The sequence below is a fragment of the Carcharhinus amblyrhynchos genome, chromosome 21 (genome assembly GCF_965287045.1).
Source record: "Carcharhinus amblyrhynchos chromosome 21, sCarAmb.v2.hapA, whole genome shotgun sequence".
NCBI lineage: Eukaryota > Metazoa > Chordata > Chondrichthyes > Carcharhiniformes > Carcharhinidae > Carcharhinus > Carcharhinus amblyrhynchos.
Window position 1 is genome coordinate 6614837 of NC_137344.1, and position 25399 is coordinate 6640235.

Sequence of the window (25399 nt, forward strand, 5' to 3'; positions counted from 1 at the left end):
GGAGACGGGGATAGGGTGTCTACTGGGGGCATTGCGAGACGGGGATAGGGTGTCTACTGGAGGCATTGCGAGACGGGGATAGGGTGTCTACTGGGGGCATTGCGAGACGGGGATAGGGTGTCTACTGGGGGCATTGCGAGACGGGGATAGGGTGTCTACTGGGGGCATTGCGAGACGGGGATAGGGTGTCTACTGGAGGCATTGCGAGACGGGGATAGGGTGTCTACTGGGGGCATTGCGAGACGGGGATAGGGTGTCTACTGGGGGCATTGCGAGACGGGGATAGGGCGTCTACTGGGGGCATTGCGAGACGGGGATAGGGTGTCTACTGGAGGCATTGAGAGACGGGGATAGGGTGTCTACTGGGGGCATTGCGAGACGGGGATAGGGTGTCTACTGGGGGCATTGCGAGACGGGGATAGGGTGTCTACTGGGGGCATTGCGAGACGGGGATAGGGTGTCTACTGGAGGCATTGCGAGACGGGGATAGGGTGTCTACTGGGGGCATTGCGAGACGGGGATAGGGTGTCTACTGGGGGCATTGCGAGACGGGGATAGGGTGTCTGCTGGGGGCATTGCGAGACGGGGATAGGGTGTCTACTGGAGGCATTGCGAGACGGGGATAGGGTGTCTACTGGGGGCATTGCGAGACGGGGATAGGGTGTCTACTGGGGGCATTGCGAGACGGGGATAGGGTGTCTACTGGGGGCATTGCGAGACGGGGATAGGGTGTCTACTGGAGGCATTGCGAGACGGGGATAGGGTGTCTACTGGGGGCATTGCGAGACGGGGATAGGGTGTCTACTGGGGGCATTGCGAGACGGGGATAGGGTGTCTACTGGGGGCATTGCGAGACAGGGATAGGGTGTCTACTGGGGGCATTGCGAGACAGGGATAGGGTGTCTACTGGGGGCATTGCGAGACGGGGATAGGGTGTCTACTGGAGGCATTGCGAGACGGGGATAGGGTGTCTACTGGGGGCATTGCGAGACGGGGATAGGGTGTCTACTGGGGGCATTGCGAGACGGGGATAGGGTGTCTACTGGGGGCATTGCGAGACGGGGATAGGGTGTCTACTGGGGGCATTGCGAGACGGGGATAGGGTGTCTACTGGAGGCATTGCGAGACGGGGATAGGGTGTCTACTGGGGGCATTGCGAGACGGGGATAGGGTGTCTACTGGGGGCATTGCGAGACGGGGATAGGGTGTCTACTGGGGGCATTGCGAGACGGGGATAGGGTGTCTACTGGGGGCATTGCGAGACGGGGATAGGGTGTCTACTGGAGGCATTGCGAGACGGGGATAGGGTGTCTACTGGGCGCATTGCGAGACGGGGATAGGGTGTCTACTGGGGGCATTGCGAGACGGGGATAGGGTGTCTACTGGGGGCATTGCGAGACGGGGATAGGGTGTGTACTGGAGGCATTGCGAGACGGGGATAGGGTGTCTACTGGGGGCACTGCAAGACGGGGATAGGGTGTCTACTGGGGGCATTGCGAGACGGGGATAGGGTGTCTACTGGGGGCATTGCGAGACGGGGATAGGGTGTCTACTGGGGGCATTGCGAGACGGGGATAGGGTGTCTGCTGGGGGCATTGCGAGACGGGGATAGGGTGTCTACTGGAGGCATTGCGAGACGGGGATAGGGTGTCTACTGGGGGCATTGCGAGACGGGGATAGGGTGTCTACTGGGGGCATTGCGAGACGGGGATAGGGTGTCTACTGGGGGCATTGCGAGACGGGGATAGGGTGTCTACTGGAGGCATTGCGAGACGGGGATAGGGTGTCTACTGGGGGCATTGCGAGACGGGGATAGGGTGTCTACTGGGGGCATTGCGAGACGGGGATAGGGTGTCTACTGGGGGCATTGCGAGACGGGGATAGGGTGTCTACTGGAGGCATTGCGAGACGGGGATAGGGTGTCTACTGGGCGCATTGCGAGACGGGGATAGGGTGTCTACTGGGGGCATTGCGAGACGGGGATAGGGTGTCTACTGGGGGCATTGCGAGACAGGTATAGGGTGTGTACTGGGGGCATTGCGAGACGGGGATAGGGTGTCTACTGGGGGCATTGCGAGACGGGGATAGGGTGTCTACTGGAGGCATTGCGAGACGGGGATAGGGTGTCTACTGGGGGCATTGCGAGACGGGGATAGGGTGTCTACTGGGGGCATTGCGAGACGGGGATAGGGTGTCTACTGGGGGCATTGCGAGACAGGGATAGGGTGTCTACTGGGGGCATTGCGAGACAGGGATAGGGTGTCTACTGGGGGCATTGCGAGACGGGGATAGGGTGTCTACTGGAGGCATTGCGAGACGGGGATAGGGTGTCTACTGGGGGCATTGCGAGACGGGGATAGGGTGTCTACTGGGGGCATTGCGAGACGGGGATAGGGTGTCTACTGGGGGCATTGCGAGACGGGGATAGGGTGTCTACTGGGGGCATTGCGAGACGGGGATAGGGTGTCTACTGGAGGCATTGCGAGACGGGGATAGGGTGTCTACTGGGGGCATTGCGAGACGGGGATAGGGTGTCTACTGGGGGCATTGCGAGACGGGGATAGGGTGTCTACTGGGGGCATTGCGAGACGGGGATAGGGTGTCTACTGGGGGCATTGCGAGACGGGGATAGGGTGTCTACTGGAGGCATTGCGAGACGGGGATAGGGTGTCTACTGGGCGCATTGCGAGACGGGGATAGGGTGTCTACTGGGGGCATTGCGAGACGGGGATAGGGTGTCTACTGGGGGCATTGCGAGACGGGGATAGGGTGTGTACTGGAGGCATTGCGAGACGGGGATAGGGTGTCTACTGGGGGCACTGCAAGACGGGGATAGGGTGTCTACTGGGGGCATTGCGAGACGGGGATAGGGTGTCTACTGGGGGCATTGCGAGACGGGGATAGGGTGTCTACTGGGGGCATTGCGAGACGGGGATAGGGTGTCTGCTGGGGGCATTGCGAGACGGGGATAGGGTGTCTACTGGAGGCATTGCGAGACGGGGATAGGGTGTCTACTGGGGGCATTGCGAGACGGGGATAGGGTGTCTACTGGGGGCATTGCGAGACGGGGATAGGGTGTCTACTGGGGGCATTGCGAGACGGGGATAGGGTGTCTACTGGAGGCATTGCGAGACGGGGATAGGGTGTCTACTGGGGGCATTGCGAGACGGGGATAGGGTGTCTACTGGGGGCATTGCGAGACGGGGATAGGGTGTCTACTGGGGGCATTGCGAGACGGGGATAGGGTGTCTACTGGAGGCATTGCGAGACGGGGATAGGGTGTCTACTGGGCGCATTGCGAGACGGGGATAGGGTGTCTACTGGGGGCATTGCGAGACGGGGATAGGGTGTCTACTGGGGGCATTGCGAGACAGGTATAGGGTGTGTACTGAAGGCATTGCGAGACGGGGATAGGGTGTCTACTGGGGGCACTGCAAGACGGGGATAGGGTGTCTACTGGGGGCATTGCGAGACGGGGATAGGGTGTCTACTGGGGGCATTGCGAGACAGGGATAGGGTGTCTACTGGGGGCATTGCGAGACAGGGATAGGGTGTCTACTGGGGGCATTGCGAGACAGGGATAGGGTGTCTACTGGGGGCATTGCGAGACAGGGATAGGGTGTCTACTGGGGGCATTGCGAGACGGGGATAGGGTGTCTACTGGAGGCATTGCGAGACGGGGATAGGGTGTCTACTGGGGGCATTGCGAGACGGGGATAGGGTGTCTACTGGGGGCATTGCGAGACGGGGATAGGGTGTCTACTGGGGGCATTGCGAGACGGGGATTGAGTGTCTACTGGGGGCATTGCGAGACGGGGATAGGGTGTCTACTGGAGGCATTGCGAGACGGGGATAGGGTGTCTACTGGGGGCATTGCGAGACGGGGATAGGGTGTCTACTGGGGGCATTGCGAGACGGGGATAGGGTGTCTACTGGGGGCATTGCGAGACGGGGATAGGGTGTCTACTGGGGGCATTGCAAGACAGGGATAGGGTGTCTACTGGGGGCATTGCGAGACGGGGATAGGGTGTCTACTGGGGGCATTGCGAGACGGGGATAGGGTGTCTACTGGAGGCATTGCGAGACGGGGATAGGGTGTCTACTGGGGGCATTGCGAGACGGGGATAGGGTGTCTACTGGGGGCATTGCGAGACGGGGATAGGGTGTCTACTGGGCGCATTGCGAGACGGGGATAGAGTGTCTACTGGGGGCATTGCGAGACGGGGATAGGGTGTCTACTGGAGGCATTGCGAGACGGGGATAGGGTGTCTACTGGGGGCATTGCGAGACGGGGATAGGGTGTCTACTGGGGGCATTGCGAGACGGGGATAGGGTGTCTACTGGGGGCATTGCGAGACGGGGATAGGGTGTCTACTGGAGGCATTGCGAGACGGGGATAGGGTGTCTACTGGGGGCATTGCGAGACGGGGATAGGGTGTCTACTGGGGGCATTGCGAGACGGGGATAGGGTGTCTACTGGGGGCATTGCGAGACGGGGATAGGGTGTCTACTGGAGGCATTGAGAGACGGGGATAGGGTGTCTACTGGGGGCATTGCGAGACGGGGATAGGGTGTCTACTGGGGGCATTGCGAGACGGGGATAGGGTGTCTACTGGGGGCATTGCGAGACGGGGATAGGGTGTCTACTGGAGGCATTGCGAGACGGGGATAGGGTGTCTACTGGGGGCATTGCGAGACGGGGATAGGGTGTCTACTGGGGGCATTGCGAGACGGGGATAGGGTGTCTACTGGGGGCATTGCGAGAAGGGGATAGGGTGTCTACTGGGGGCATTGCGAGACGGGGATAGGGTGTCTACTGGGGGCATTGCGAGACAGGGATAGGGTGTGTACTGGAGGCATTGCGAGACGGGGATAGGGTGTCTACTGGGGGCACTGCAAGACGGGGATAGGGTGTCTACTGGGGGCATTGCGAGACGGGGATAGGGTGTCTACTGGGGGCATTGCGAGACGGGGATAGGGTGTCTACTGGGGGCATTGCGAGACAGGGATAGGGTGTCTACTGGGGGCATTGCGAGACAGGGATAGGGTGTCTACTGGGGGCATTGCGAGACAGGGATAGGGTGTCTACTGGGGGCATTGCGAGACGGGGATAGGGTGTCTACTGGAGGCATTGCGAGACGGGGATAGGGTGTCTACTGGGGGCATTGCGAGACGGGGATAGGGTGTCTACTGGGGGCATTGCGAGACGGGGATAGGGTGTCTACTGGGGGCATTGCGAGACGGGGATAGGGTGTCTACTGGGGGCATTGCGAGACGGGGATAGGGTGTCTACTGGAGGCATTGCGAGACGGGGATAGGGTGTCTACTGGGGGCATTGCGAGACGGGGATAGGGTGTCTACTGGGGGCATTGCGAGACGGGGATAGGGTGTCTACTGGGGGCATTGCGAGACGGGGATAGGGTGTCTACTGGAGGCATTGCGAGACGGGGATAGGGTGTCTACTGGGCGCATTGCGAGACGGGGATAGGGTGTCTACTGGGGGCATTGCGAGACGGGGATAGGGTGTCTACTGGGGGCATTGCGAGACAGGGATAGGGTGTGTACTGGAGGCATTGCGAGACGGGGATAGGGTGTCTACTGGGGGCACTGCAAGACGGGGATAGGGTGTCTACTGGGGGCATTGCGAGACGGGGATAGGGTGTCTACTGGGGGCATTGCGAGACGGGGATAGGGTGTCTACTGGGGGCATTGCGAGACGGGGATAGGGTGTCTGCTGGGGGCATTGCGAGACGGGGATAGGGTGTCTACTGGAGGCATTGCGAGACGGGGATAGGGTGTCTACTGGGGGCATTGCGAGACGGGGATAGGGTGTCTACTGGGGGCATTGCGAGACGGGGATAGGGTGTCTACTGGGGGCATTGCGAGACGGGGATAGGGTGTCTACTGGAGGCATTGCGAGACGGGGATAGGGTGTCTACTGGGGGCATTGCGAGACGGGGATAGGGTGTCTACTGGGGGCATTGCGAGACGGGGATAGGGTGTCTACTGGGGGCATTGCGAGACGGGGATAGGGTGTCTACTGGGGGCATTGCGAGACGGGGATAGGGTGTCTACTGGAGGCATTGCGAGACGGGGATAGGGTGTCTACTGGGCGCATTGCGAGACGGGGATAGGGTGTCTACTGGGGGCATTGCGAGACGGGGATAGGGTGTCTACTGGGGGCATTGCGAGACAGGGATAGGGTGTGTACTGAAGGCATTGCGAGACGGGGATAGGGTGTCTACTGGGGGCACTGCAAGACGGGGATAGGGTGTCTACTGGGGGCATTGCGAGACGGGGATAGGGTGTCTACTGGGGGCATTGCGAGACAGGGATAGGGTGTCTACTGGGGGCATTGCGAGACAGGGATAGGGTGTCTACTGGGGGCATTGCGAGACAGGGATAGGGTGTCTACTGGGGGCATTGCGAGACAGGGATAGGGTGTCTACTGGGGGCATTGCGAGACGGGGATAGGGTGTCTACTGGAGGCATTGCGAGACGGGGATAGGGTGTCTACTGGGGGCATTGCGAGACGGGGATAGGGTGTCTACTGGGGGCATTGCGAGACGGGGATAGGGTGTCTACTGGGGGCATTGCGAGACGGGGATTGAGTGTCTACTGGGGGCATTGCGAGACGGGGATAGGGTGTCTACTGGAGGCATTGCGAGACGGGGATAGGGTGTCTACTGGGGGCATTGCGAGACGGGGATAGGGTGTCTACTGGGGGCATTGCGAGACGGGGATAGGGTGTCTACTGGGGGCATTGCGAGACGGGGATAGGGTGTCTACTGGGGGCATTGCAAGACAGGGATAGGGTGTCTACTGGGGGCATTGCGTGACGGGGATAGGGTGTCTACTGGGGGCATTGCGAGACAGGGATAGGGTGTCTACTGGGGGCATTGCGAGACGGGGATAGGGTGTCTACTGGAGGCATTGCGAGACGGGGATAGGGTGTCTACTGGGGGCATTGCGAGACGGGGATAGGGTGTCTACTGGGGGCATTGCGAGACGGGGATAGGGTGTCTACTGGGCGCATTGCGAGACGGGGATAGAGTGTCTACTGGGGGCATTGCGAGACGGGGATAGGGTGTCTACTGGAGGCATTGCGAGACGGGGATAGGGTGTCTACTGGGGGCATTGCGAGACGGGGATAGGGTGTCTACTGGGGGCATTGCGAGACGGGGATAGGGTGTCTACTGGGGGCATTGCGAGACGGGGATAGGGTGTCTACTGGAGGCATTGCGAGACGGGGATAGGGTGTCTACTGGGGGCATTGCGAGACGGGGATAGGGTGTCTACTGGGGGCATTGCGAGACGGGGATAGGGTGTCTACTGGGGGCATTGCGAGACGGGGATAGGGTGTCAACTGGAGGCATTGAGAGACGGGGATAGGGTGTCTACTGGGGGCATTGCGAGACGGGGATAGGGTGTCTACTGGGGGCATTGCGAGACGGGGATAGGGTGTCTACTGGGGGCATTGCGAGACGGGGATAGGGTGTCTACTGGAGGCATTGCGAGACGGGGATAGGGTGTCTACTGGGGGCATTGCGAGACGGGGATAGGGTGTCTACTGGGGGCATTGCGAGACGGGGATAGGGTGTCTACTGGGGGCATTGCGAGAAGGGGATAGGGTGTCTACTGGGGGCATTGCGAGACAGGGATAGGGTGTCTACTGGGGGCATTGCGAGACGGGGATAGGGTGTCTACTGGAGGCATTGCGAGACGGGGATAGGGTGTCTACTGGGGGCATTGCGAGACGGGGATAGGGTGTCTACTGGGGGCATTGCGAGACGGGGATAGGGTGTCTACTGGGGGCATTGCGAGACGGGGATAGGGTGTCTACTGGGGGCATTGCGAGACGGGGATAGGGTGTCTACTGGGGGCATTGCGAGACGGGGATAGGGTGTCTACTGGGGGCATTGCGAGACGGGGATAGGGTGTCTGCTGGGGGCATTGCGAGACGGGGATAGGGTGTCTACTGGAGGCATTGCGAGACGGGGATAGGGTGTCTACTGGGGGCATTGCGAGACGGGGATAGGGTGTCTACTGGGGGCATTGCGAGACAGGGATAGGGTGTCTACTGGGGGCATTGCGAGACGGGGATAGGGTGTCTACTGGAGGCATTGCGAGACGGGGATAGGGTGTCTACTGGGGGCATTGCGAGACGGGGATAGGGTGTCTACTGGGGGCATTGCGAGACGGGGATAGGGTGTCTACTGGGGGCATTGCGAGACGGGGATAGGGTGTCTACTGGAGGCATTGCGAGACGGGGATAGGGTGTCTACTGGGCGCATTGCGAGACAGGGATAGGGTGTCTACTGGGGGCATTGCGAGACGGGGATAGGGTGTCTACTGGGGGCATTGCGAGACAGGGATAGGGTGTGTACTGAAGGCATTGCGAGACGGGGATAGGGTGTCTACTGGGGGCACTGCAAGACGGGGATAGGGTGTCTACTGGGGGCATTGCGAGACGGGGATAGGGTGTCTACTGGGGGCATTGCGAGACAGGGATAGGGTGTCTACTGGGGGCATTGCGAGACGGGGATAGGGTGTCTACTGGAGGCATTGCGAGACGGGGATAGGGTGTCTACTGGGGGCATTGCGAGACGGGGATAGGGTGTCTACTGGGGGCATTGCGAGACGGGGATAGGGTGTCTACTGGGGGCATTGCGAGACGGGGATTGAGTGTCTACTGGGGGCATTGCGAGACGGGGATAGGGTGTCTACTGGAGGCATTGCGAGACGGGGATAGGGTGTCTACTGGGGGCATTGCGAGACGGGGATAGGGTGTCTACTGGGGGCATTGCGAGACGGGGATAGGGTGTCTACTGGGGGCATTGCGAGACGGGGATAGGGTGTCTACTGGGGGCATTGCGAGACAGGGATAGGGTGTCTACTGGGGGCATTGCGAGACGGGGATAGGGTGTCTACTGGGGGCATTGCGAGACAGGGATAGGGTGTCTACTGGGGGCATTGCGAGACGGGGATAGGGTGTCTACTGGAGGCATTGCGAGACGGGGATAGGGTGTCTACTGGGGGCATTGCGAGACGGGGATAGGGTGTCTACTGGGGGCATTGCGAGACGGGGATAGGGTGTCTACTGGGCGCATTGCGAGACGGGGATAGAGTGTCTACTGGGGGCATTGCGAGACGGGGATAGGGTGTCTACTGGAGGCATTGCGAGACGGGGATAGGGTGTCTACTGGGGGCATTGCGAGACGGGGATAGGGTGTCTACTGGGGGCATTGCCAGACGGGGATAGGGTGTCTACTGGGGGCATTGCGAGACGGGGATAGGGTGTCTACTGGGGGCATTGCGAGACAGGGATAGGGTGTCTACTGGGGGCATTGCGAGACGGGGATAGGGTGTCTACTGGGGGCATTGCGAGACGGGGATAGGGTGTCTACTGGGCGCATTGCGAGACGGGGATAGGGTGTCTACTGGAGGCATTGCGAGACAGGGGTAGGGTGTCTACTGGGGGCATTGCGAGACGGGGATAGGGTGTCTACTGGAGGCCTTGCGAGACGGGGATAGGGTGTCTACTGGAGGCATTGCGAGACAGGGATAGGGTGTCTACTGGGGGCATTGCGAGACGGGGATAGGGTGTCTACTGGAGGCATTGCGAGACAGGGATAGGGTGTCTACTGGGGGCATTGCGAGACGGGGATAGGGTGTCTACTGGAGGCATTGCGAGACGGGGATAGGGTGTCTACTGGGGGCATTGCGAGACGGGGATAGGGTGTCTACTGGGGGCATTGCGAGACGGGGATAGGGTGTCTACTGGGGGCATTGCGAGACGGGGATTGGGTGTCTACTGGGGGCATTGCGAGACGGGGATAGGGTGCCTACTGGGGGCATTGCGAGACGGGGATAGGGTGTCTACTGGGGGCATTGCGAGACGGGGATAGGGTGTCTACTGGAGGCATTGCGAGACGGGGATAGGGTGTCTACTGGGGGCATTGCGAGACGGGGATAGGGTGTCTACTGGGGGCATTGCGAGACGGGGATAGGGTGTCTACTGGGGGCATTGCGAGACGGGGATAGGGTGTCTACTGGGGGCATTGCGAGACGGGGATAGGGTGTCTACTGGGGGCATTGCGAGACGGGGATAGGGTGCCTACTGGAGACTATCACTCAAACCCCTCCCCCCAGCCTTCACTGACGATCTTCCCCATGCTCTTTAGAAAGAGAAATTCTTAGTTAGAAATACCTTTCAGAGGCTGTGAAGGAGCTGGATTATATTTAATACGCAGTTAACTTCAGCAAGCAGTCACTCCTGTGACAGATTTATATATATATATGGTGCAGGAGGGAGTGTTTAGCTGGAGGCGTGTCCTGCTGCTTGTTGAACAGGTGGTGGTGTTCAATTACACGATTTTACAGGAGTTAAATATATCAGCGAAAGAACGCCACTCTTTCCCTTCATGTTCAAACATGACTCGTCTTGAGATTTCTCAGCTACGATTACAGCAAGCTGTATCCCCCTTGTTTCATCTCTCCCAGTGTCTAAACACAAGGAAATTTACAATCACCTGATACTTACCAACAAAAAAGACCATTCGACCCGTCAGGAAAGTTCTATCATTCCCTCCAGGCTAGCATTTAAAGTTTATTTATTAGTGTCACAAGTAGGCTTACATTAACACTGCAATGAAGTTACTGTGAAAATCCCCTAGTCACCACGCTCTGGCACAGTTCAGGGACACTGAGGGAGAATTTAACACGGCCAATGCACCCTAACCAGCACGTCTTTCAGACTTGTGGGTGGAAACCCACGCAGACATGGAGAGAATGTGCAAACTCCACACAGACAGTGACCCAAGCTGGGAATCAAATCCAGGTCCCTGGTGCAGTAAGACAGCAGTGCTAACCACTGTGCTCGGTGTTTCTCTGACATTATTTCAAGATTTTGGTCTCCACAACTTTATTTGAAAATCTATCCAAACATTGGTTACTCTTGTGATGAAGAGCTTCTTGAAACAAGTCACCTTGCACAAGTTGAATACATTGTTGTCTGTCGATTTGAGTGTTTTAAACCCAGAATCTCAGACCCACAGTTCCCATTCAATATTATCGCTGGAGTAAAGGTGCTTACTGTATGTTACACTCTGTAACCCGGGGCCATTCTTCCTTTCACTCCATCGCACCCTCTAGTTTAGCAGCTGTAGATTGAACAGATTAATATTGAGCATCTGAACACAAGTACTCCTCTCTTCGCTGGAACGTGTCGTGTGTCAACTGACACTCAGAGGTACGTACGTTTCACTCAGGGTCTGAAGATTTTGTGGTCAAGTTCCGTAGAAGAGCTGATGGTTTAATTACTGGGCTAGTAATCCGGAGACTCATGGTAATGCTCTGCGGACCCCGCCACGGCAGCTGGTGGAACTTGAATTCAATAAAAACCTGGATTTAAAGTCTAACGATGACCATGACACCATTTGTCAAATGCCCTTTGGGGAAGGAAATCTGTCTTTTAAATGCCCTCTGAAAGGGCTGAGCAAACACTCAATTGTTTTCAATCACTACAAATGGAAAAGAAAAAGGAATGAATCCGGACTGAGCACCCGGCATCGACCTGGACACCAGGAACAAGAATGTCAAACCCAGCCCTGCCGACCCTGCAAAATCCTCCTTACTAACGTCTGAGGGCTTGTGCCAAAATTGGGAGAACTGTCTCACAAACTAGTCAAGCAACAGCCTGATGTGGTCACACTCCTGGGATCATACCTTCCAGATAATGTTCCAGATACCACCATCACCATCCCTGGGTATGTTCCGTCCCACTGTGTTTACACTCCAAAGTACTTCAATCATTGTAAAGTTCTTGGGACATCCTGAGGTTTGGAATAACAGTGTATAACACCATAAGGTATTAGAAAAAGGAGCAAGGGTAAAGGGGCAGGAGGAAGCCATTTGACCCATTGAGCTGTTCCATCTTTCAATAAGACCACGGCCCATCAGACTGTGCCCTTCACTCCACTTTTCTGCCTGTCTCCCATAATCCTCGAATCCCTGTAGATCAAAAATCTGTCTAAATCAGCCTTGAATATATTCAGTGACCAATGCCTCCACTGCTCTCTATGGAAGAGAATTCCAAAGACTAATTCCAAAGAAATTCCTCCTCGTCTCCATCCTAAATGGGCAACTCCTCAATTTTAAACTGTGCGCCTATTTCAAGATTTTCCCACGGGGAGAACCAATGGGCTCTATTTTACCATTTTGATTCTAAGTGCTGGGCAGATTTGAAACTGGGAGCGTTTCAGATCTGACTCTTAGACCCAGTCTCAGGCGCCCCCATACTCACTCTGCCCGAAAAAATATCAGTGATTCCGGATGGCACTGTAAGAGCTTGTGAGTGGGGCATAATGCACCCGAAATCCTACAGCTCCGATCGGCACCTCCAACTGCGCAAAAAAGAGATGGAATGTAGCAATATCCCCATAGATGCAAACTTTTATTCAGGATCAGTTCGCAAGACACACAGGCCTACACAAATTCCCAGACCTCACACCTTTTAACCCCGAAGGACATGGATATAGAGGGTCTCCAAAGGAAAATCTGTCTTCACTCCAGTAAGGGAGAGAGGGAGAAAACACTTCTTGCCTTTTGCAGACCTCTAAAGTGAGACAAAACTTACTTTTTCTAATAGGTCCCCAGAGTTCCGTTACCAGAAAGAGAGAGAGAGAAAAAGAGCTGCTGCTCTTTTCAAATTCCAACTGCAACTGCCTGTGTTTTTTTTCTCTCTCTTTGCAAGCCTAGCTCCACCAGCACATGATTTTCTTCTTGCCAATCAGACCCTATTCCGAAAACCCCAGGGGCAATGCGTCTCTAACATAACACCAATACATTAGCCCAGATTAAAACCAACGTTCCAATAATTAGGAGCAATTAACCTTCTGCAGCATCAGCAGGTGGGCTGCCGGTTGGAGGCAATTTGGCATTTTAATCAGAGTTGAAATATAAAACAGCCCCTTCAGAAGAAGTAAGACACAAAATATATTTCTTCAAGGCACAGTATCGTCACACCCTATACAGCAGCAGTAAGACTTTACTACTTTTATACTCTATCCCCATAACAATAAATGTCAAAATGCCTAATTACTTGTTGTACATGTACCTTTAAGCTAATTTTTATTAACATTTAAGAACAACCAGGTCTCTCTGTGCCACTGCATCCTGCAATCTCTCTCCACTTAAATAATATTCTGTATTTTTATTCTTCCTACCAAAATGGAAAACCTCACATTTCCCCACTTTATAATGCAGCTGACAATTTTTTGTCTGTTTACTTAACCTATCGTTATCCCTTTGCAGACTTTTTGTTTCCTCCTCACAGCTTACTTTCCTATCTATGTTGCATCATCAACAAATCTGGCAGCAACACTGTCAGTTCCTTCATATAAAGTGGCACGGTGGTTCGCACTGCTGCCTCACAGGGACCCAGGTTCAATTCCGGCCTCAGGTCACTGTCTGTGTGGAGTTTGCATGTTCTCCCCGTGTCTGCATGGGTTTCCTTTGGGTGCTCTGGTTTCTGCCCACACTACAAAAATGTGCAGGTTAGGTTGCTCAGCCATGCTAATTGACCTTAGTGTCGGGGGATTAGCAGGGTAAATGTGTGGGGTTATGTGAATAGGGCCTGGGTGGGATTGTGGTCAGTACAGACTCAATGGGCCGAATGGCCTCCTTCTGTATAGTAGGGAGTTTTATCTCTAATTTAATATCCTAGGTGATGACAAAGTTAAATTATCCCTCCTTGTTCTCCACAACCATCAGCATCCTAACAGCTCATCTCAGAATTTGTCTGACTTGCTGGGACTACACTTGTTTGGTTTAATTTTTATATCGCCTATCAGAGACAGAAAATAACCTGCGATAACTCCATCACCGCCTCTTCTCCAGCTCTGTTAGCCTCTCCTCTAACTCTGAATTATCAGGTTGCTAATCTAGTATCCAGTATTGGATGTACAAAAATTTGTCCCAATTGAATATTGAGAAGCCATTTTGAACACTGTCACAAACCCTGTTCCCTGGCCACTGACTCCATCCTCTGCTTAGCAACTGTGTGAATCTGAATCGACTGCAACAATTCACCAAAAGGTCCTTAGACACCACCTTCCAAACCCACGGCCACTCCCATCTAGACGGACAAGGGCAGCAGCTCCATAGGAACTTCACTATCTGTAAGTTCCCCTCCAAGACACTCACCACCCCAACTTGGAAATATATCACCGTTCCTTCATAGCCGCTGGTCGACATCCTGGAATTCCCTCCCTAACGGCATTGTGGGTCAACACCCAGAACATGGACTGCAGGGATTCAAGAAGGGAGCTCACCACCACCTTCTCAGGGGCAACTAGGGATGGGCAGTAAATGTTGGCCAACCAGCAGTGCCCATCCCACAGATGAATAAAAAAAATCAGATTGCTCACAATATTGGTGCCATATTTAATCTGGAGATCAACTTCTGAGTACATGTCCATACCATCATGAAGACTGTCTATCTCTACCTCCATGACATTGCTTGGTTCCACTCTTGTCTTTGCTTATCTGCTTTGGAAACTCTCATTCATGCCGAGATTTGATTATTCTAATACATTCCTGCATTTCCACCCTCTGTAAACTCTGCTGTGTGTGTGTGCCAACTGGTGACAGAGCCCATTCACCCATCAATGGTTCTGGAAGGCGGCTCACCAGGACTTTCCTGAGGGTAATTAGGGACGGGCGATACATGTTGGCCTAGCCAGCCTCTGACCTGGGCACAGAATGATTACAAAACAAAAGGGAGCCATTCAGCCTTCTGCTATCCATGTGGTGTTGGTACATCCACGGTGCTGTTAGGAAGGGAGTTCTGGGATTGTGAAAGAACGGTTGGGAATCCTGCGGTCATTAACTCACTTCCTGACTCCTCAAAGCCTGTCCACCATTGACAAAGTCCAGAGTGTGCTGGAATATTCTCCACTTGCCTGAATGGTGGCAGCTTCAACACAAAACGGGCTGGCTCTCTGGAAGGACACGTGTGAGCTTCACTTCCTCACTCTTCCTCTGTTATCCCGCAGGGGTTTAACCAATTCCACAGTCTCGGACAATGTGGCCTCTCAGACAATGGATTCCACACTCTAACCACATGCTGCGTAGAAATATACATTGCCGATGGTTCTTTTCATAGAATCATAGAACCCAACAGTGCAGAAAGAGGCCCTTCGGCCCATCAAGTCTGCACTGACCAGAATCCCACCCAGGCCCTACCCCCATATCTCTATATATTATTACCCGCTAATCCCTCTAACCTAAGCATCTTAGGACACTAAGGGGCAATTCTTTAGCACGGCCAATCAACCTAACCCACACATCTTTGGGCTGTGGGAGGAAACCAGAGCACCCAGAGGAAACCCACGCTTAACCCACCAATTTCCAATCCCTGTAATGTGAACGGTTCCTATCGGACCTATCACGATCCCTGACCATTTTGAACACCTCTGTCAAATCTCCTCTCAATCTTGTCTTCTTAACTGAGAACCACCCCAGCTTCGCTGATCAAATGATTGCCAGATGGTGGAATTTGAATTCAATAAAAAAATTAAAAGTCTGATGATGACGATGATGAAATTATTGCCGATTGTCAGAAAAACCCACCTGGTTTACCAATGTCCTTTAGGGGAGGAAATCTGCCGTCTTTACCTAGTCTGGCCTACATGTGACTCCAGACACACGTGGTTGACTCTTAAATGTTTGAACAAACTACTCAGTTCACGGCAAATTAGAGATGGGGGTGGAATGCTGGCCCAGCCAGTGACACCCACACCCCCTGAATGAATAAATCGAAGTAACTGAAATTCCTCATCCCAGGAATCAGATTTGTGAATCTTTTCTGCATCGTCTTAAAAACCTTCATATCTTCTTAAAGCGCGCTGCCTGGAATCGGATACAATATTCTATTTGAGGCTAAACCAGTGTTTTATAAAATAATCAGTTTCTTATTTCGATAATCTATATATCTATTTATAAAGCCCAGTATCCTGTGTGCACATGTTAACCATCTTCACAAATTGCCTTCAATGATTTTTGTATATATACCCCCAGGTCCCCCTCCCCCATTCTCACTGGAATTATAATTTTATATTAAAGGGCCAAAAGGCCTGTTTCTGAGCTGTAATTTTCTATGGTTCTATTAACATTCTTCATTTTTCCTCCTCAAATCTATCACTTTGCACTTCTCTGCATTAAATATCACCTGCCACATGCCTGCCCATTCCATCAGCCTGTCTATGTACTTTCCCCCTTATAGTTCACAATCATTGCAAGTTTTATGTCATTTGCAAACTTTGAAATTGTGCTCCAAGTCAATAATAAATATTAAGGAAAGCCGGGTCTGACCCTGGAGAAATATATTGTATACCAGTCCAAAAAACAATTGTCCACCACAACTCACTGATTCCTGTCACTTTATAAAGACATTGCTACCATCCCTTTTTGTTCCATGGCTTTGCTCCCAAGTCTGTTATGTGGCACTGTATCAAATATCTTCTGAAAGTGCGTGTAGACCGTCTTAACTGCATTCCCCTCATTAACCATCATTGTAACTTCTTCAAAACTTCAATCAAGTTTGCAAAACATACTTTGCCTTTTCCAAATTTATCCTAGTTTTCCTCAATTAACCAAGTGCTAATTTTCACAGAATCGCTGCAATGCAAAAAGAGGCCATTCAGCCCATCAAGCCTGCACTGACAACAATTGCACCCAGGCCACCCACCCATATCTCCACATATTTACCCTGCTAGCCCCCCTGAAACTAAGGGGCAGTTTAGCACGGCCAATCAACCTAACCTAACCCACGCATCTTTGGACTGTGGGAGGAAACTGGAGCACTCAGAGGAAACCCACGCAGACATGGGGAGAATGTGCAAACTTTACAAAGACAGTGACCCAAGGCCGGAATTGAATCGGGTGCCTGGTGCTGTGAGGCCACAATGCTAACCACCGTGCCACCCCAGATTTGTCCCAAATTATCTTGTCTACAAGCATTCTCACCATTGAGATTAAACTGACTGACTGTGGTTGCTTTTAGGCAGTGCTGCAATAAGCTTTTTCCCCGTGTTTTATAATCTAACTCTGCCACAGACTCACTCCTCCCCATATCTGCAATCTCACCCCCGCCTCGGGCATCTCTGAACTTACTGACTGTACTATTGGCTGTGACCCTGTGGTTCCCTACATTCTGAGCTCTGGAATTCCCTCCCTAAATCCCTAAAGCTCTCTTTCCTCTCACACACTCCTGAAATCTTAGCACTTTGATCAAGCTTTTTATCTTCTGATCTAATATCTCCTCCCATAGTTCATTGTTATGCTGTTCTAGTACACATCCAGCAACGTTTTATTATGTTAAGGGTGATACAAAACTCCAAATTGTTTCTAATCTATCAGTAATGTCCCAGTATCCATTACTGTAATAATACAAAGAGCTAATAGGGGACAGATAACAGATTCAACACCAGCCTTTTAGGCTAGTTTAATGAATCAAAGCTGTATAAAAACAGCAGCAAGACCCACTTTAGAATCAGGTTATATTTGAAGTTTCCTTTTATTTCATCCACTTGTAGCAGTGCTCAAATCCTCTTGTCTGACAGACGCTATTGAAGTCTTCTGTTTTATAAAAATCCAGAGGAATGAGATCCCAGCTTGCCGAGCGTTTGCAGAGTGGATAATTCGCAGATCCCCAGCTCTCTCGCCTTCTCCCTCAAGAAGTGGCCATTGTCACCGTTGGCACTGGCTCAGTCCCAGGGCTCTGCTCGCTCCAGCTGGTCCACAGCCTCAGTGTCCTGGCACATCTGTGGCAGGGGTTTGCAGAGTGGAGTTGATGAGGTGCTTGTGGGTCGGCTGTTTTGTTATTTCAACGCTGTGAAATCACCCCAGGTGACGTCTCGTTTCCCCTGCAGCCTCAGTATCTCAGCCGAATAATTACTCAGCAAAGGTTCGAAGGATTAAAACCACCTCTAACTCCTGGGTGACCACGCCAGCCACCTTCCCTCCAATTACCCCTCTGACCTCTAACAACCCTCCCACGAAACAGCGACCTCCCCCATGCCCTGATTCATCCTATCCCCTCCCCACCTCCATTCTACCCGCCTCCGCCACCCTGCACCCCATCCGACCCACTTACTTAGCCCACTTTCCTTTGCCCTGACCTCTCAAAGTAGCTGGAGAACCATCCTGCTGGACGGAGGCTAGTGCAGTGAAAGGGTGAGGTGGCTTCGCCGTCCCTGGTGCTGTTCCCCAGAGCCTGACAGACTCAGAAAGTTGCTGCACTTTTATCCCCGCGTTGAAAATTCAAGCAGGAAATGTCGAGTTTCTGATCCAAGGAGCAGAACAGCAATGAGGCAGTGAGGCCACTCTGCACAGGTCCTGCCTCATTCCCACCTTTATTACTGTGCTAAGATTTTGAGAATGAATGCACTGATATAGCCTGACAGTCCACTATTGCTTCATGTCGTTAGTGTGCTTAAACTGGACCATCTCGAGGGCAACATGACAGCTCAGAGACTATCTCTGTTGCTGTGCAGACACATGGATTTGGGCCTGTGTCTGTGGGAGTTTGCACGTTCTCCCCGTGGTTGCGTGGGTTTCCTCCGGGTGCTCCGGTTTCCTCCCACATCCCAAAGATGTGCTTTTAGGCTGATTGATTGGGTACTAAATTGTCCCTATATTGGACCTCCCTGATCCTCGCACATTAGGCGTAGACTAAAATCATGAATAGGTCACTGAGACAGTGGGACGGCGGCGCGGGCTCGTTGGGCCGAAGGGCCTGTTTCCCGTGCTGTGTTGTTCTTTGTTCTTTGTTTATAAGCATTTCCCACATATCTGGTTCTGGTTAGGGTCACCTCACGAGATGTGGAAACATTGGAGAGAGTGCAGAGGAGATTTACCAGGATGCTGCCTGGTTTGGAGGGTAGGTCTTATGAGGAACGGTTGAGGGAGCTGGGGCTTTTCTCTTGGAGGAGAATGAGAGGCGACTTAACAGAGATTTATAAGACGATGAAGGGGATAGATAGAGAGGATGTGCAGAGACTATTTCCCGGGGTGGATGTAGCTGTTACTAGGGGGCCTAACTATAAGGTTCATGGTGGGAGATATAGGAGGGATGTCCGAGGCAGATTCTTTAGTGTGTTTGGGGTGTGGAATAGACTGCCTGCTGTGATAGTGGAGTCGGACACTTTAGAAACTTCCAAGTGGTTATTGGACAGGCACATGGAGCACACCAGAATGATAAAGAGTGGGTTAGCTTGATCTTGGGATTGGACATAGCTCAGCACAACATTGAGGGCCAAAGGGCCTGTGCTGTGCTGTACTGTTCGATGTTCTATCTGTTTCTTTAAAAATGGACACCTGAAAATAAGTATTTCCATAGGATCCTACAAGGCAGAAGGAGGCCATTTACCCCATCGAATCTGCACTGACAACAATCCAACCCAAGCCCTACCCCCCTGTGACCCCACGGATTTGCCCCCCTAATCCCTCTAACCTACACATACCAGGACAATTTAGCATGACCAATCCACCTAACCCGCACATCTTTGGACTGTGGGAGGAAACCGGAGCACCCTGAGGAAACCCACGCAGAGACAGGGAGAATGTGCAGACTCCACACGGACAGTGGCACGAGGGTACAGTTGAACCCGGGTCCCTGGAGCCGTGAGGCAGCAGCGCTAATCACTGTGATGGACATTTGTGACGATGTAATAAACGGAAACAGTGGAGTCAGTCACCACTGTGATGAGGGCTTGTAAATATACTGTATAAAAAAGCAGATTGCACTGGGACACCTTTGTACAAAGTTGAATCGATATTTGAAGGGCAGCATGGGTGGCACAGTGATGGGCACGGCTGCCTCACAGCGCCAGGGACCCGGGTTCGGTTCACGGCTTGGGTCACTATCTATGTGGAGTTTGCACATTCTCCCCATGTCTGTGTGGGTTTCCTCCGGGTGCTCCGGTTTCCTCCCACAGTCTGAAAGACGTGCGGGTTAGAATTTTGCTGTGTTAAATTCTCCCTCAGTGTACCCAAACTGTGATGGCTGAGGGATTTTCATGGTAACTTCATTGCAGTGTTAATGTAAGCCTACTCATGACACTAATAAATAAACTTTAAAAACTTGTATATCCGATGTGCTAAGTATAATTTTACCATTGAATTGACCCGGGCCCTCTGCAGAGCAACCCAGTCAATCCCATTCCCCAGCCCCACTCTATCCCCGTCACCCGGCATTTGATTTTCCTCTGGACAGAACCCGTCCAATTTCCTTTTGGAAATCACTCGTCACTTTTATTTTCACCAATCATGTCGGCAGTGAGTTCCAAAATATCGGTTTGCAAAAGTTCAACAAATGCAACCTTGTCAACAACATGCTCAACCCAGAGAAAACTAAAATAAGTCCCCACTCAGTGCACCAGCACATTCCCCCCTCCATTTTGTCCCAGTTTTATTTAGTTCAATTAAAAATACACTTCAAAAGGTCCCAGCCACCTGAATGCAATCTGATCTTGGTGTTGAAGGACAGACAAAAGCATAAACGGTGAATGGATATCATTAACACTCTACCTAAAGCACACAATCCAGCCCGGTACTGACAGAGTGCTGCATTAGAACATAGAACACTACAGCACAAACAGGCCCTTCGGCCCACGAGTTGCGCCGATCACATCAACACCTACCAACCTACAGACCTATCTATAACCCTCAATCTCATTAAACCCCATGTACTCATCCAGAAGTCTTTTAAAAGACCCCAGCGAGTTCGCCTCCACCACCACTGACGGCAGCCGATTCCATTCACTCACCACCCTCTGAGTGAAAAACTTACCCCTAACATCACTTCTGAACTTCCCTCCTTGCACCTTAAATCTGTGTCCTCTCGTAGCGACCATTTCAAACCGGGGAAATAGCCTCTGAGAGTCCACCCTATCTATTCCTCTCAACATTTTGTAAACTTCTATCAGGTCGCCTCTCAACCTTCGTCTCTCCAGGGAAAAGAGTCCCAGCTCCCTCAACCTAACTTCATAAGGCATGCCTCCCAGTCCAGGCAACACCCTTGTAAATCTCCTCTGTACCCTCTCAATAACTTCTACATCTTTCCTATAGTGAGGCAACCAGAACTGCGCACAATACTCTAAATGAGGCCTGACAAGGGTCTTATAAAGTTGCCTCATTGTCTGAGCTGTCGGATGGGATGTTAAACTCAGGCTCCCTCGGGTGGGTCCCACCTCCCATCGAGCTATCAGGAGAACCCCCCCATCCAGACAGTGCTGTACCCACACCTCACGGACTGCAGCGTTTGAGAAAGCACCACCCCCTTCTCGAGGGGCAATTAGGGATGGGCAACGAATGCTGTCCTAGACACCCACGTCCCATAGAAGAATGAAATTTTAAAAAGCTGCATGGCGGTGACCACACAGCAATCTGGAAAAGGTGTGCAGGCTGTTTACAAGCTGTTCCCTTCAAGACACCATGGCCACCATCTTACTGTCGGTACACACCACACTCCCGCTGTTGCAAAATTGGAGAATTTGGCTGCCAGCCAAATCTCCGTTCACTGCGGCGGGACAGGAAAATCTCGCCAGTGTGGATGTTGGTATGACTCCAGTTCATGTGTTTGTGGCTATATAAAAATGTAAAAGTGCCACACATTGAAATCGACTCAGCTTGCACAGTGAAGAAAGTTTAAAGGGGAAGATTGCTGGACATCTCTAACTGTGCACAAACTGACCCCTCCACATTACAACAACGCCTACTCTTTGAAAGCACTTTGTTTGCTTTGCAAGATCCTGAAACCGTTTCAAAATGTCCCTGAGTTTGTGTAAATATGTTGCAGGGCTTTACTCAATGAGTGTCGATATATTTTAAAGGTGTAAGCTTGCCAGTGATGTACTTGGAACGGGGGTCAGATCTCCCAACATTCACAATTAACTCTCAGTCCAGAGCAAAGCAGCGTGACTGATTGGCTCCTAAGCGGACCAAATGTCATTGACATGAATCATCCAAGAACTCTCAGCAGCTATTAACAACTGGAAATTTTCTATAAATACACACCGTATTCCGTTACAAACAATAACCCCACTGCGACAAATTACAGGAGAGCAGTGGAATTCAGCAGAAGTTTGATTTGATGTCAATATGAATGTTGCGCATCTGGTTCTGCTCCACAAGAGACTGACAATAATTCAGATGGTCATCAAGTAATCCGAAACAGAATTTTATAATTCCCCTTCTCCTGAGGCCAGGCCGCTGAGATGCACAAAAATTGGACACTGCAGCGTTCTGCAGTATTGTTTGGGGTTTCTTTGTGGAGATTCCTGAGCATGAGAGGGTCTGTGAGTCATCCTAATCCAACCAGACAGGGGCTGAGTCTACCATGTAATGTTATCAGGGTATCTCCAGACTCCTGTCACTCCATCGATGACTCAATTGTCAACGCTCTTAATCTCCAAGTCAGGAATATGTGGGTTTTAGCAGTGGCACAGTGGTTAGCACTACTGCTGCACAGTGCCAGGGACCTGGGTTCAATTCCTGGCTTGGGTCACTGTGTGGAATTTGCACATTCTCCCCATGTCTCCGTAGGTCTCCTCCCGGTGCTCCAGTTTCCTCCCACAGTCTGAAAGATGTGCTGGTTAGGTGCATTGGCTCCCTCAGTGTACCCGAACAAGGACCAGAACGTGGCGACTAGGAGATTTTCACAGTAACTTCATTGCAGTGTTAATGTCAGCCTACTTGTGACACTAATAAATAAACTTTAAAAAAACATAAGGACACAAATCTAGGCTGGCAAATAGTCACCTGGTAGCACAGAACCTGAGTACTGTTGAAAAAACAGACATGCCTGTCAAAGCTTTTCATCTTGCCTGGAGAACAGTAACTCAATGCTGCATTCACCATGGCAACGCCTTGATCATCAGAGCTGACTTGCCAACCAATCAGCATGCTGCTTATGCAGTATAAATTGTTGTTCACCTTAAGATTTGACATTCTGGTGCCTATTCTGATGAGTGCAAGATGAAAAGTTTTGACAGCATGTCTCTTTTTTTCAGAAATAATCTAGGTTGACTTCCCAGTGTATCGCTGAGGAAGTGCTGCACTGTTGGAGATGTTGTCCATAGGAGGAGCTGTTAAAGCAAAGTCCCGTTTGCCTTATCAAGAATTTGATTTGATTTATTATTGTCACATGTATTAGCATACAGTGAAAAGTATTGTTTCTTGCGCACTATACAGACAAAACATACTGTTCATAGAGAAGGAAAGGAGAGAATGCAGAATGTAGTGTTACAGTCATAGTTAGGGTGTAGAGAAAGATCAACTTAATGCAAGGTAGGTCCATTCAAAAGTCTGACAGCAGCAGGGAAGAAGCTGTTTTTGAGTCAGTTGGTCTGTGACCTCAGACTTTTGTATCTTTTCCCCGACGGAAGAAGGTGGAAGAGAGAATGTCCGGGGTGCGTGGGGAGGTCCTTAATTATGCTGGCTGCTTTGCCAATAAATGGAAGGCTGGTTTGCATGATGGATTGGGCTACATTCACGACACTTTGTAGTTCCTTGTGGGTCTTGGGCAGAGCAGGAGGCAAACCAACCTGTGATACAACTGGAAAGAATGCTCTCTGTGCTGTATCTGTAAACGTTGGTGAGAGTCGTAGCTGACATGCCAAATTTCCTTTGCCTAATAGCCTAATAACATCACATGGTGCACTCACCTCCAGTCAGACAGGATTAGAATGATTCCCAAAGCTTCTCAGGCACGGAAATCTCGATAACCAATCTAAATAATCCCGGGATATTGTTTGCAAGGAGAGGAGGGGAGTTGCTCCCAGAATCCGGGACCAATATTTATCTCTTGAGCAATATGACCGAAACAGGCTCTCTGGTCATTATGTCATGGTTGTTTCTGGGAGCTTGCTGTGCACATATTGGTGCTGCATTTCTTGCATTCCAACACAGACTACACTTGAGAAGTACTTAATACTTTGGGGTGTGAGAGTTGCTGGCAAGGCCATCATTTACTGCCCATCCCTAATTATCCCTCGAGAAGATGGCAGTGAGCTGCCTTCTTGAACCACTGCAGTCCATGTGGTGTAGGTACACCCATAGTGCTGTCAGGGAGAGAGTTCCAGGATTTTCTCCCAGCAACACTGAAGGAACGACCGATATATTTCTAAGTCAGGATGGCAAGTGCCTTGGAGGGGAGCTTCCAGGGATGGTGTTCTCAGATATCTACTGCTCTTGTCTTTCCAGATGATGGGGGCTGTGGATTGTTGAGAAACATTGGGAGTTCCTATAGTGTATCTTGTAGGTGGTATACACAACCATCACTGTCAGTGTCAGTGGGTGTGAGAGAATGTTTGTGCCAAGCAACATTGTCCTGGATGGTACTGAGCTTCTTGAGTGTTGGTAAAACTTCACTCATCCAAGCAAATAGAGAGTCGTTTCTCAGTTTGAGAATAAGGGCCTTTTAGAACTGAGGTGAGGAGAAATTTCTTCACCCAGAGTGTGGTGAATGTGTGGAACTCACTCCCACAGAATGTAGTTGAGGCCAAAATGTTGTCTGATTTCGAGAAGAAATTAGATATAACTCTTGGGACTAAAAGGATCAAGGAAAATGGGGAGGGGGGTGGTGGTAGTGAAGGAGTGGGGGGGGTGAGCAGGACACGATCAAAATAAATGGCAGAGAAGGCTTGAAGGACTAGAGGGCACAGCCTCAAGATAAAGGGGGGGTGGTTTAGAACGGAGTTGAGGAGGAACTTCTTCACTCAAAGGGTGGTGAATCTCTGGAATTCTCTGCCTGTTGAAGTGGTGGAGGCTACCTCACTGAATATATTTAAGTCACGGGTAGATAGGTTTCTGATAGACAAGGGAATTAAGGGTTATGGGGAGCAGGTGGAAAAGTGGAACTGAGCCACTTCAGATCAGCCATGATCTTATTGAATGGCGGGGCAGGCTCGAAGGGTTAGATGGCCTACTCCTGCTCCTATTTCTTATGTTCTTATGGCCTACTCTTGCTTCTAGTTTCTATATTCCTGCATTCTATCACACTCCTGACCAATGCCTTGTAGATGGTGGACAGGCTTTTGGGAGTCCAGAGCTGAGTTACTCACCACAGGATTCCTAGCCTTTGACCTTCTCTTGCAATCACATTATTTATTTAGCAGGTCCAGTTCACTTTCTGGTCAGTGGTAACCCCCAGGATGTTGATAGGAAATATTTTAGCTGTAAAAGTCCTTTGAGATGCCCTGGGGTCATAAAAAGCATTATATAAATATAAGTGCTTTCATCGCTGTTTAGTACTGCTAACTCGGTTCCCATTATTTGTGGGCACACTGAGATGAGAGAGACCCAGGGAATGAAACACTTTCCAATTCACACGCTC

At 51.7% G+C, this 25399-nt stretch overlaps 1 protein-coding gene across 1 annotated transcript in view; it reads left to right on the forward strand.

The window, feature by feature from the left end:
• LOC145356584 (voltage-dependent calcium channel gamma-1 subunit-like) overlaps positions 1-25399 on the forward strand; it is a 41686-nt gene that overhangs the window by 973 nt on the left and 15314 nt on the right. The window lies entirely within an intron of this gene.